This window comes from Pongo abelii, chromosome 2, assembly GCF_028885655.2.
Source record: "Pongo abelii isolate AG06213 chromosome 2, NHGRI_mPonAbe1-v2.0_pri, whole genome shotgun sequence".
NCBI lineage: Eukaryota > Metazoa > Chordata > Mammalia > Primates > Hominidae > Pongo > Pongo abelii.
Genome location: NC_085928.1, coordinates 27,455,965 through 27,467,150, shown reverse-complemented (window position 1 = coordinate 27,467,150; position 11,186 = coordinate 27,455,965). Strand labels below are relative to the sequence as shown.

The window sequence follows — 11,186 nt, the reverse complement described above, 5'->3', positions numbered from 1 at the left end:
AACTTTATCTTTCTAGCTAAAGAGGGAGACTACAGCAAGCAACAGTGATAGTATGTAATTTTAATTTGGTTCTTCACAAATAAAGATGAGAACCAATAGAAGGTGAATTTTGAAACAGGTTTGATTTTTTATTAATGTTCTGTGAATATGGGCCCAAATCTATTATGACCAAGAGTTTATGTTGGATAACCAATGAACATGAGAAGGTTACACTGGGTCAAGGCAAACTTTACCCAAGCTACCTTCCCTCCATAGATGGGGCTTATGCCCAAGACTTTGACTTTTTTTTTTATTTAGAAACTGATGTTTATTTTGCATCAATCATTTTTCCATGTTGCTTAAGAGCCCATGCAAGAACAGCTTAAGACCATTCAGTGGTTGCTCCTACCCATTCAGTGGCCTGAGCAGTGGGAGCTGCAGACCCGTCTTCCGTGGCAGGCTGAGCACTCCAGTCTTCAGTAGGGAACTGCTGAATAGGCACAGAGGGCACCCGCACACCTTCAGACCAGTCTACAACCTCAGGCTGAGTAGCAGTGAACTGAGGAGCTGGAGCAATCCATTCACCCTGAAATTCCTCGTTGGTCACTGCCTTTTCAGCAGCAGCCTGCTCTTCTTTTTCAATCTCTTCAGGATCTTTGTAGTAAGTAGAGATCAGGCATGACCTCCCACGGGTGTTCACGGGAAATGGTGCCACGCATGCACAGAACTTCCCAAGCCAGCATCCACCACATCAAACCCACTGAGTGAGCTCCCTTGTTGTTGCATGGGATGGCAATGTCCACATAGCGCAGAGGAGAATCTGTGTTACACAGAGCAATGGTAGGTAGGTTAACATAAGATGCCTCCATGAGAGGCTGGTGGTCAGCCCTGGGGTCAGTAACCACAAGAAGCCGTGGCTCCCAGAAGGCTGCCTGGATCTGGTTAGTGAAGGTTCCAGGAGTGAAGTGGCCAGCAATTGGAGTGGCTCCAGTGGCAGCAGCAAACTTCAGCACAGCCCTCTGGCCAGTATTCCTGGAGGATATAACACTGACAACAGCAGGGTTTTCAATGGCAACAATGGCACGAGCTGCCAGCAGAAGTTTCTCCCGGGTCCTCTTCAGATTTATGATGTAGATGCCATCACTTTTCCTTTTATAGATGTACTGTTCCATCTGGAAGTCAAGATTGGTGCCACCTAACTGGGTTCTTGCTGTAAGGAACTTAAGGACATCCTCCTCCTTCATTTGCAGGACATCAAGGGCTCCGGACATTGTGAAAGTTTCCCTTTAAGTTATGACGGGAATCCAGAACAACGCCGTATGGACCCCTCTGTAGGTAGCACGGAAGGCAAGACTTTGACTTCTAAGCAACATTCTCTCATGCACTGTTGTCCACATTTGCCAGCTTTTTAAATCACATTGGAGTGCCGATTAAAATCACAGATTGTCAAGATCACTTCCCTGGAGAATTTGATTCAGTAGATAGCATATGCTCTGGTAACCTCATGATCAAACTAGCATGGGGGTCAACGCATTAAAAAAACCGAGTAGCTATGATTTGTTTTGAATGGCTGTTCCTCACAGCATTTAGAGCTGAAGGAAAAGCTGATACTTTAAGAATTTATCACATGTTATTCTTAACCACCTTGTATTTTATATCTTCAAAAGTATAGTGTAGATGTATTTTGAATTATAATTATATAATAATAATTCTATTGGGGAAAATTATGGAATTGTCAAAAATTTCAAGTTTTTCTTCATAGACAATTGTTTAAACGTTCTCAGGCTTCATTCTCTCTTTATTCTTCCATTTTTCTTTCTTTTTTTTTTTGTTGTTGTGTGCTTTTCCATTGTTTGACCCTTTGCCTCTTGGTCCAGATACTTCAACAGCACACTCTCAACTCCTCCAAATCACACAAATGCAAGTAATCAAACCTGATTAGTCTCTGTCCTGTCCACTGCATGTCTCCCTTGAGTAACAATGCTGCCTTTCTCTGAATTGTCTCTCAATAAGTTGGGGCCATGAGCTTCATATAGTAGTTACTAACTCAAAACTAATAGAGAAACATGAAAGCCTGATAGGATGACAAATAGTTTCATAACTCTTAAAGGAGTATTGGAAAATACTATAATTTTTGTAAGGTCCTCTGAGCTGGCCGCACCATGGTCAAGCCATCCTGACATTCTCCTGCCCTTGTGATAATGTACTTTGTGATATTCCCTGTCCTTGTGAATGTAGTTTGTAACATCCATCCCCCGCCTACAAAAAATTGCTCCTAACCCCACCACCTATCCCAAACCTATAAGAACCAATGATAATCCCACCACCCTTTGCTGACTCCTTTCTCAGACTCAGCCCACCTGCACCCAAATGAATAAACAGCCATGTTGCTCACACTAAGCCTGCTCAGGTTACGGACGCGCGTAACAATTATGTCCCGATTATATCAAGATTAAATCTAAGGTAGAGCTCAGATCAGATCTATTTTTAAGCCAAATCTCTTCTTGTGGCTAGATGTGGACTGTATGTACGGTCCACTGAATGCTGGTTTAAAATGAGATTGCATATCTTCCATTAGCTGCAATTGTATGGAGTGCTTGAATTTGGTTCATTTTTCTAAAATGCTTATCAAAATGATTCTTTCAGATATGCATCCAGCTACAAGTTGATCACACCTTAGTATGTGTCATCACGAGTACAGTCTGGTGAATGGCAAATTACCCTTAATAACAGGAAGATGAAATCTGTTTCCTGTCTTGGCTGGTGACTGGCTGCCACTGTGGCCAAATTCCTTCAACTTCTTCCGCCTCAATTTTTAGCCTACAACCTAAATGAGCTGATGGAAAGCACGTTCTCTATAAAGCAGCTGTCTTCAAAATTCTAAGCATAATCATTTGTGATTGTTATCCAGGCAGTTTAGAAGTAACCGAAAAAGTCAGTTTTGTCCTTCTATTTTTAGCAGAAGTAACAAAAATTAGCAATAATATTCAAGAAGAATATTCATGGTATATCTTTTCTCTATTTTCTTCTTTTTACAATCCAAAAGATTTTTTGTTTCTTCCCTTTATAACACAAATTCATAGGGAATAGAACATTCTATAAAACTTTACATAAGCTTGGAAGAGACTGCTAAATCTGTGAATCCCCAAAAGGGGATAACTCCCAATGCCTATATATAAATATCATTGTGGTCATGGGTGCCACAAGTGGCTTCCACACTACCTGTAAGTTTGAGGTTTTTGCCTAATGCTGAATGCAAATCTGCTATACTACAGGTTTCATTCAGTGGAAGATGAATGAAATTTATTTATATATTTGTTTATTTAGTGCTCTTAGGAAATGATTAGGAAATGTTTATTTAATGCTGTTAGGAAATAGGAAATACTCATTACTTAGGAAAGTGCACACAATTATAAGACAAAATAAAATTTAAATGAGGCAAGTTAGGAAGTTGGAGAACATAAAAAGGAAAATAAAGTAAACCAGAAACTAAATTATTGCATAAAAGACTTTCCCTGATCTTGTAAATTTACTAAAAATGGGACATCAATTTGCCTCTGAGATTCTGGCAGCTACCCATTGGTCTGACTTTTGCTCCCTGAAGCTACACTTAATGAATCAAGTCTCCCTTCCACAAGCAGGTCCCGCAGATACACAAAAAGAAGCACTGAGTCCTTTAGACTAAATCAAAATGAATAATTTTACCTATTGCCCAGATAACATTATTAATTTACTTCACCTTTGTAAGAAAATTCTAGTCAGCTCTATTGCCTCTATGCTTGAGACTCTAGGGCATTTGAGTTCCTAACCTCATTCCACTTAACTTTTCGTTAAGTAGAGCACGTTTTCACATGGAAATTGAGCCATTTGTAGGAGAATAGTGGAATCGACAATAGCGAGGACACAGTGGTAGCCAAGTCCACTTTTAAAACTTTCTTTCCTGACCTAAATAAAGTCAAGATCCATTTTTACATTCCCTTCCAGTGACCCACAATAGGCAGCATAGAGAGTCGTTACCTACCTGGGGGATTAAGTAGTTATTTGCCTTCCTGACTTGATAGAATTGCATTGAAACCCTGCAAAGCGAAAGGAAACTACCCTATTTTAATTTTTTTGGCAAAGGGGATTATGTGTGGGAACTCCTTGGATATTAGAGTGATCTGGCTCTAATATCTGTCATCATTACAATGTCAGCATTGTGGTTCAATACATTTGGCTGTTAGATGGGCTAAGGCTTTTTCTCCTTCTATTCTGTGTATATTCTTGCCCAAATATGGCATTTGCTGAAGAAGACATCAGAAAAAGCACAGAAATGTCTGAATTCCTATGCTCAAACCTCCAGCAAACGTCAAAACACATATCTGAGCAAGACAAACTAAAATCTGTTACTCTATGGTTAGCAGGATTAGATCTTGCCTTAGCCCTTAAATTGTGAAAAGTTTAAGAATATCTTCAGGCCTATGCACAAGTCCACTTGCCTGCTGCCACAGCAAGCAAGAAACAACCAGTGTTTCTGTCTCCATGAACCCAGAACATATAAGTGAATCACATACCACTTTAAATATGTTTAAATACCCCTCAAATCAAGTGGCAATTTCCATCAGACAGCTGTGATCTGCATCTAATTCATCACCAACTTCTTCTCAGATACCATTCAATTAGGCATTCTAGAAAGATTTAAGATGAATCAAACACTGCAGAGATCAGAGCTAAATATGCTTCCCAAGGTTGTATCCTAAGTAAGTCGAGTTGGGAAGTCAAGAGAGACAAAAATATCGGCATAACTCCACTGTGAACTAATCACACCTTTTAAGCACCTTGATATTACCATCAGAGCTCTAGTATCAAAGATTTTACAAAGGTATCTCCTGGAATTCATTTTTCACCTCCAACCTCTCAGAAATGAGTGGCTGAAAATTGTAAAACCATTTTTGTTATTCAGAGAGGTGATGGTGTCCTCAACGATTAAGGCAGCCTTTGGTTGTCTTGGCAACAAGATGCAAGGGAAAGCCCAGAATGTAAGCACTTCTCTTATATCCTGTTTTTGGCCCTGGTACACTGACTTTCTTCAGCATCTAGCTGCGAGAGCAAGTGGCAAGTTGCCATTTTTTTATATTGCCATATCAGTATGATGTTTTGAGAGAGAGCTACCTTACCTTTGATCAACAGACTATCAGACTTCTGATATTTACTCATGATACTTTGAAAAATCCTGTTAAGTGCAAAGACTGAAAAAGAATAAAATAAAGCAAACAGAACTTCAGGAAGGTAAATAAATATAATTATACAAGAAAAGCATGATCCAAATAAAAGGCAAGCTACAACAGAGCAGAATGAATTTGAGTGATTGGTAAAATATATACCAAAAACTTGAACTTGATACTAGGACTGGTATATTTTGATACTTGTGACTGGTGAGTCACAAGGGTTATGATATTGGAACTGTAGAAAAGGATATGTAATCATAATAAACTACTTGGCTATGTAGATAACAATGCTGACTTCTCATAATGATGTAAGCAATTTTACTTTTCAACTTTTAAGATTAGTGTATGGACAAATCACAAAGGCCATCAAACTTGAACTTGCATATGTTATTTTAAGTTCCCAGGTAGAAGCAATAAAAATAGGTAGAGGAAATAGGTCCTCATCTTCCAGGGTGGGGAACAAAATATTCTATATAAAAATAAGAAACGAATATTTAAATTATGTGGCTAGAATTTGAAGTAAAGAAATGAACCTTATTGGCTATATATGCTCTCCTTCTTAATGCAATAAGCTGGAGAGTATATATAAGCAATAAGTTTCATATATATATATGCAATAAGTAAGATATTAGAACATTTGCATTTCATATAGTAGGAGGTAAATTTTAAAATAATTTCTAAAGTATATATTTTGAATAGCAGTTATAGTGCATGGTTAACAGAGTTATGGAGGCAACCACTAGATGAACTAAATTTAAAAATTCTAACAAACACTTCCTTCTGATAAGTGGTGCTAAAAATACAGAAGGATAAGTAGGAATCTGTCACTTTTCTGCTATAAAATTTTCTGTATTATTTTACTTCTTACAATATCCATGTAACAAGATGTTTTCAGTGCTATCTTTGCCTACTTACTCTCTACAGTCAACAGAAATCCAGATAGATAAGTAATTATCATTGAAGTAGAAACTGAGGGAGGGCTCAAGAACCTCTTCCTGAGAGTCAAGGAAAGGTCTCTAACATTCAGATTAAGGACATGGTTGAGTTGTTTCATTTAAAATGTTATAGCTTTCTGATTTTTAACAAAGACCGAGATAATTTTAGATTAAAGTTGGAAGTGCCACCACATTTAGTATAAAACTTTTAAGGCCTACAAATCAATTCATGCTTCTAACCATCCCACACAGCCTTTCTGCAATGAAAATGTGATTGCACTATGATAGAACCTTGACAAAGAAATGTGTTTAAGAACATATAGTGATAATATCACAATTTTCTTACTTGTGCAACATATGGACTCCTAAAGCCTTAAATATATTTGTGTTTACTATTAATTTATCCAAATTCTAAATGGGGGAGATTGGAAAGAGCACAATTTATTTCACTCAAAATTAAGTGACTTATTTTAAGGTCATGTGGCCAATAGAGAGTCCAGGGCTTAAGTAAAAATGATTTGATTCAAATTCAGTATTTGGTTTGCTAATCTCAGACTCACAACAACTATAGTTACTCTTTATTGAACACTAATTATAAGCTAATTTTTATACATCTATTAGCTCATTTTTTTCCTCATATTGTGCAATTATTATACTCATTTTACTAGTAAGAAAACTGGGAAATAAAGAAATTAATTTATACAAGTGGGCTTAGCTAGTATGTGATAAATTTAGGATCTCAATGCAGAAATCACTGGCATAACGTAAGATCAGATTGGAAGGGACCTATAAAACTTCTTAGCCTAACTTATTTATTTTATAATAGGAAAAAATCCTGGATCATAGAGGAAAATTAACTTGTCCAAAATTACACAGCTGGTTAGTGACAGAGCCAAGATTAGAACCCACGGATTCTGGCATCTAGTCTAATTCTCTTTCACCACAGAAGGTCAGAAAATGTTAAACTTTGTGAAACTCTACAACCCATCTGGGTTTTTTAAGTGCCAGAATTGTAAGTCTTCATAATAAGTTAACTTGGGATCTAGAGAAATTTAATATCACCACACTTTCACATTTGGCAGGGCCATGAGATTTAATGAAAAATCACAGCACCCAATGATGCTACAATTTTTCATACTCAACAGCACAACAAAAAATCCACTTGCCCATCCTTGTAGGGACACCTCAAAGTCATCAGAAGAAGCATCTGTCATTCAGATGCCTTCCATGTTGAAGAAATGTTTCTTAGAATTACCTAATGATTAGAACCAAAAGTTAAACTTGTAGATAGGGAAATTCATGTATAAGAAAATTAAAACACAAAATCAAGAATTCAATCCAGATGTCTATCTGGTACGCTCTTAATAAAAGTGCTTTAAGTTGGCTTAGGCAGTAAATAAAAATAAAAAGAAACCATTTCTGCTTCCTGCTCTGGCCTCCAAGGTTGTGAATATTGACTTTTAGATATTAGAATGTCTTGTGAAGATTTTTCTTCAGCTCAGGAAAAAACAATTAGTTGCTATTCTATTTTAACTGTATCCATCAAATAAGATAATAATTATTAAAAGTAAGCATTGCAAACTGGTTGGCTCACCAGCTGAACTTGGGCCATGGAAAAGTATTTTTTGGAGGTCTGCACTCTCTAGTTCACCACTGCTTTCACCAAGACCATTCTTACATGCTAAGTACCTAGTCTCCATAAACATTTTAATTGGTGATTCCCCCTCAAGAAACACACAGCTCTACTTCTTCAAGTTCTAAATTTAAAAGCCCTTAGAAAATGTAGTTACTATGTTAGACATTTTTAGACTTAGGAAAAATAGTCAAGGAGAGAAAATCTTCAGCCTTCAATACCCCTTTTAGGTGTGTTTTTCTTTCTGTCTTCATCACCCGTTTTTATGTCCCAAAATATCCACATCCCAGGGTCCTTGATTTTGGCCTTCACATGATGTTTTTCTTGACTCTTAAATTCCATGTAAAACTTATCAGAACACAGTCCTAATCCCTAAGCAAACTAAACCACAAATTTCCAAAATTTACTACTCCAATTGATACATCAATAATCAAGATGATAATATATTGATGTATTCTTCATTCAGATAACTTAAAGTAGAATAGTGAACCTTCAGAAACACATACTTTTACCCCAAAAGACTTTCAAAATTTTAGAAACTATGACAGTTCAAAAAAAGGAGGCATTTTTTCAGAGGCAGCAGGCCTTCCCATTGGCAAGCCCTGCTGACACGAAATGAAAAGCGAATGTTTCACAATAATCAGTTTCTGTTAATAATGAAAGACAAGATCAAACACTTCATTCATAGCGAACAGAGCACAAACTCACCATAATTTCATTTAAAAATTCCAGCTGGCTATGGTGGCTCACGCCTGTAATCCCAGCATTTGGGAGGCCAAGGTGGGTGGATCACTTGAGGCCAGGAGTTTGAGAGCAGCCAGGCCAACATGGCGAAACCCTGTCCTACTAAAAATACAAAAAAGTATCCAGGGATGGTGGCACATGCCTGTAATCCCAGCTACTTGGGAGGGTGAGGTATGAGAATCGCTTGAACTCAGGAGGCAGAGGTTACAGTGAGCTGGGATCATGCCACTGCACTCCAGCCTGGGTGACAAAGCAAGACCCTGTCTCAAAAAAAAAAAAAAAAAAAAAAAAACTACAACAGCTACCAAATGACCTATTTCTAATCCATATCTGATGACAAGTTATTTTAATGTATTTGTGACAAATAAAAACTCCCTGTGATAGCACCAGCGTGCTTGGTGGGAGAGAAAGAGGAACATCATAGGCAAGCACCCAAACTTGAGAGATGCAGTTCTTTCATGCCAACAAAGATGGAAAACAGTATTCTAGCTAGATCTTATTAGAAATGCCACGTTTCTTTGAATAAACTGTTGACCAGTGAAGCAAGTACTCAGTAGAAGAATCCACTCTTTACATCATGCTTCAATCTTCTTAGTTTTCATATATTTTGTAAATAACAAGGCATTTTGAAATTTCTATTATGTATGTGGCTACGTTGTATTAGATACTAAGAGAATGTCCTTTTTCTGGAGAAATGTAACAGTCACTTTGGAAGAACATGATTATATATGGAAACATTAATCTGTAAGTAAGTGCTTATTTAGCACAGATAAATTTTGCTGAATTCAAAGAAGAGATAAATTAATGTGTCCTGAAACATTCACCTACACCAAAAGTTGAGAACAGGCAGGTCCCTGCATATATGAGAATGCTCAACAACTAAAAGAAGCTTTGAACTCATAATTCATGACTTGCTTTTACCTATATAACTTCTTCAAGGTCAATCCAAGTGGTTTTGTGTAGGAATAGTTTCCTTTTATCACTGAATAGTTTTCCATGCTATGGGTGTACCACAGTGCCAGCATTTGATGTTATTATTTTTCATTGTGGCCATTCTGATAAGTGTGTAACAGTATCTGATTGTGATTTTAATTTGCATTGTCTACTGGCTAATGATGTTAAACATCTTATGTGCTTATTTGTCATCTATGTATTCTCTTTGGTAAAATGTTTGTGCATGTTTTATCCTGTTTTCAAATTGAATGTTTTTCTACATCTCACTCCCCCCCTCCACCTCTGCTTCATCTTAAATTTCTTTAATTATCACCACAGGTGATTCTGATGTACAGTTATATTTAAAAATTAGAGCCTCGGGGACAGGAAGAAGAGAGGAAGAACCTGAGTGGACAGCCAAATGACCTGCTCCAATCATTGAGAGGACACTGTCACTAAGGGATGAAGGAAAGGGAGATAAGAAAATGGGAAAGGATCTCAGGAAGAAAATGGAAAGGTCCCAGAGTTAAATGTGATTTACTTTGCAATGTTATTCAGCTAACTGTGCTGCTACTGAAAGTCATCCTCAAAAGCATGCGCTCTTGGGGGACTCAGCAGAGTTAGGCTATGATCTTCCCAAAGGTATGAACCTGAAACAAATAGCCTTTCAAGGTTTTTTTCCCCATATCTGTGGTTATGATGGCTGTGGGAGAGTCAGGTGGAAGGTGTACTGAAGCCAGAGCTGCCAGCAAGAACTGGTAACTGCCAAAGTTGGTACATTCACCTAACCTCATACCTCTTGGATCTTATTTTGTTCCTACAAGAGATGCTTATGCCATCAGCTGAAAACTTCACTGACATACTGACTGTGAAATAATCGAAGAGAAAGGAAGGGACAAAACTCTGAGGTTTTGTACAAGTGTCACAGGAAACAAAGTGAAATGTTGGACTGCAGGAATCTGAGACCAAACTGCTGCTCTGGTCTTGAACAGCTGTTCACCTAGAGAGCTCACTGTGCATTTGATCCTGATGGCCAGCTTCGTTTTTATGAAGAAGTTTTATTAAGAAGAGTTTTATTAAGAAATAAACTGGACAGATTCCTAGACTGCTTTAGCAAAGGTTAAAACAGCCAGCATGGAGTCTCCTGGTGGTAATTTAAAGATCTAATGATGGACTTTACCTAAGCATGCTAACCTTAAGAGTTTAGATTTTATACTTCCATCATCAACTTCCTTTTTATTTCTATTAGAGTCTGGGAAGGTTTTATCCCCACCATAACCTCAACCCCCAGCCAATGAGACCTACCTGGGCAGGCTTGGGAGGGTCTCAGCAACTCAAAAGCAGTTAAATATTTTGTTTTGCTTTTTTCTCATATATCAGTCAAAAGAAAAAGTGACCTTTTAGAAGCAAACTCTCATAAAGAATGTGTAGACTATGCCCCTTTTACCCAGGTTATTAGGTCATTTTCGCATTGCTATAGAGAAATACCCGAGACTGGGCAATTTATAAAGAAAAAAGGTTTAATTGGCTTATGATTCTGCAGGTTGTACAGGAGGCATGGTGCTGGCATCTGCTCAGCTTCTGGGGAGGCCTCAGGAAACTTACAATTACGGTGGAAGGTGAGTCTTACATGGCAGTAGTAGGAGCAAGAGAGAGAAGGGAGAGGGGCTACATACTCTTAAACAACCAGATCTCATGAGAACTCACCTACTATCAATAACACAGTACCAAGAGGGATGAAGCTAAACCATTCAT

At 37.7% G+C, this 11,186-nt stretch overlaps 1 pseudogene; it reads right to left on the bottom strand.

Annotated features, from left to right (window-relative positions):
• Nucleotides 1–325: 325 nt before the first annotated feature.
• On the bottom strand, nucleotides 326–1,313 carry LOC112132691 (small ribosomal subunit protein uS2-like; annotated as a pseudogene).
• Between the last annotated feature and the right edge of the window lie 9,873 nt (nucleotides 1,314–11,186).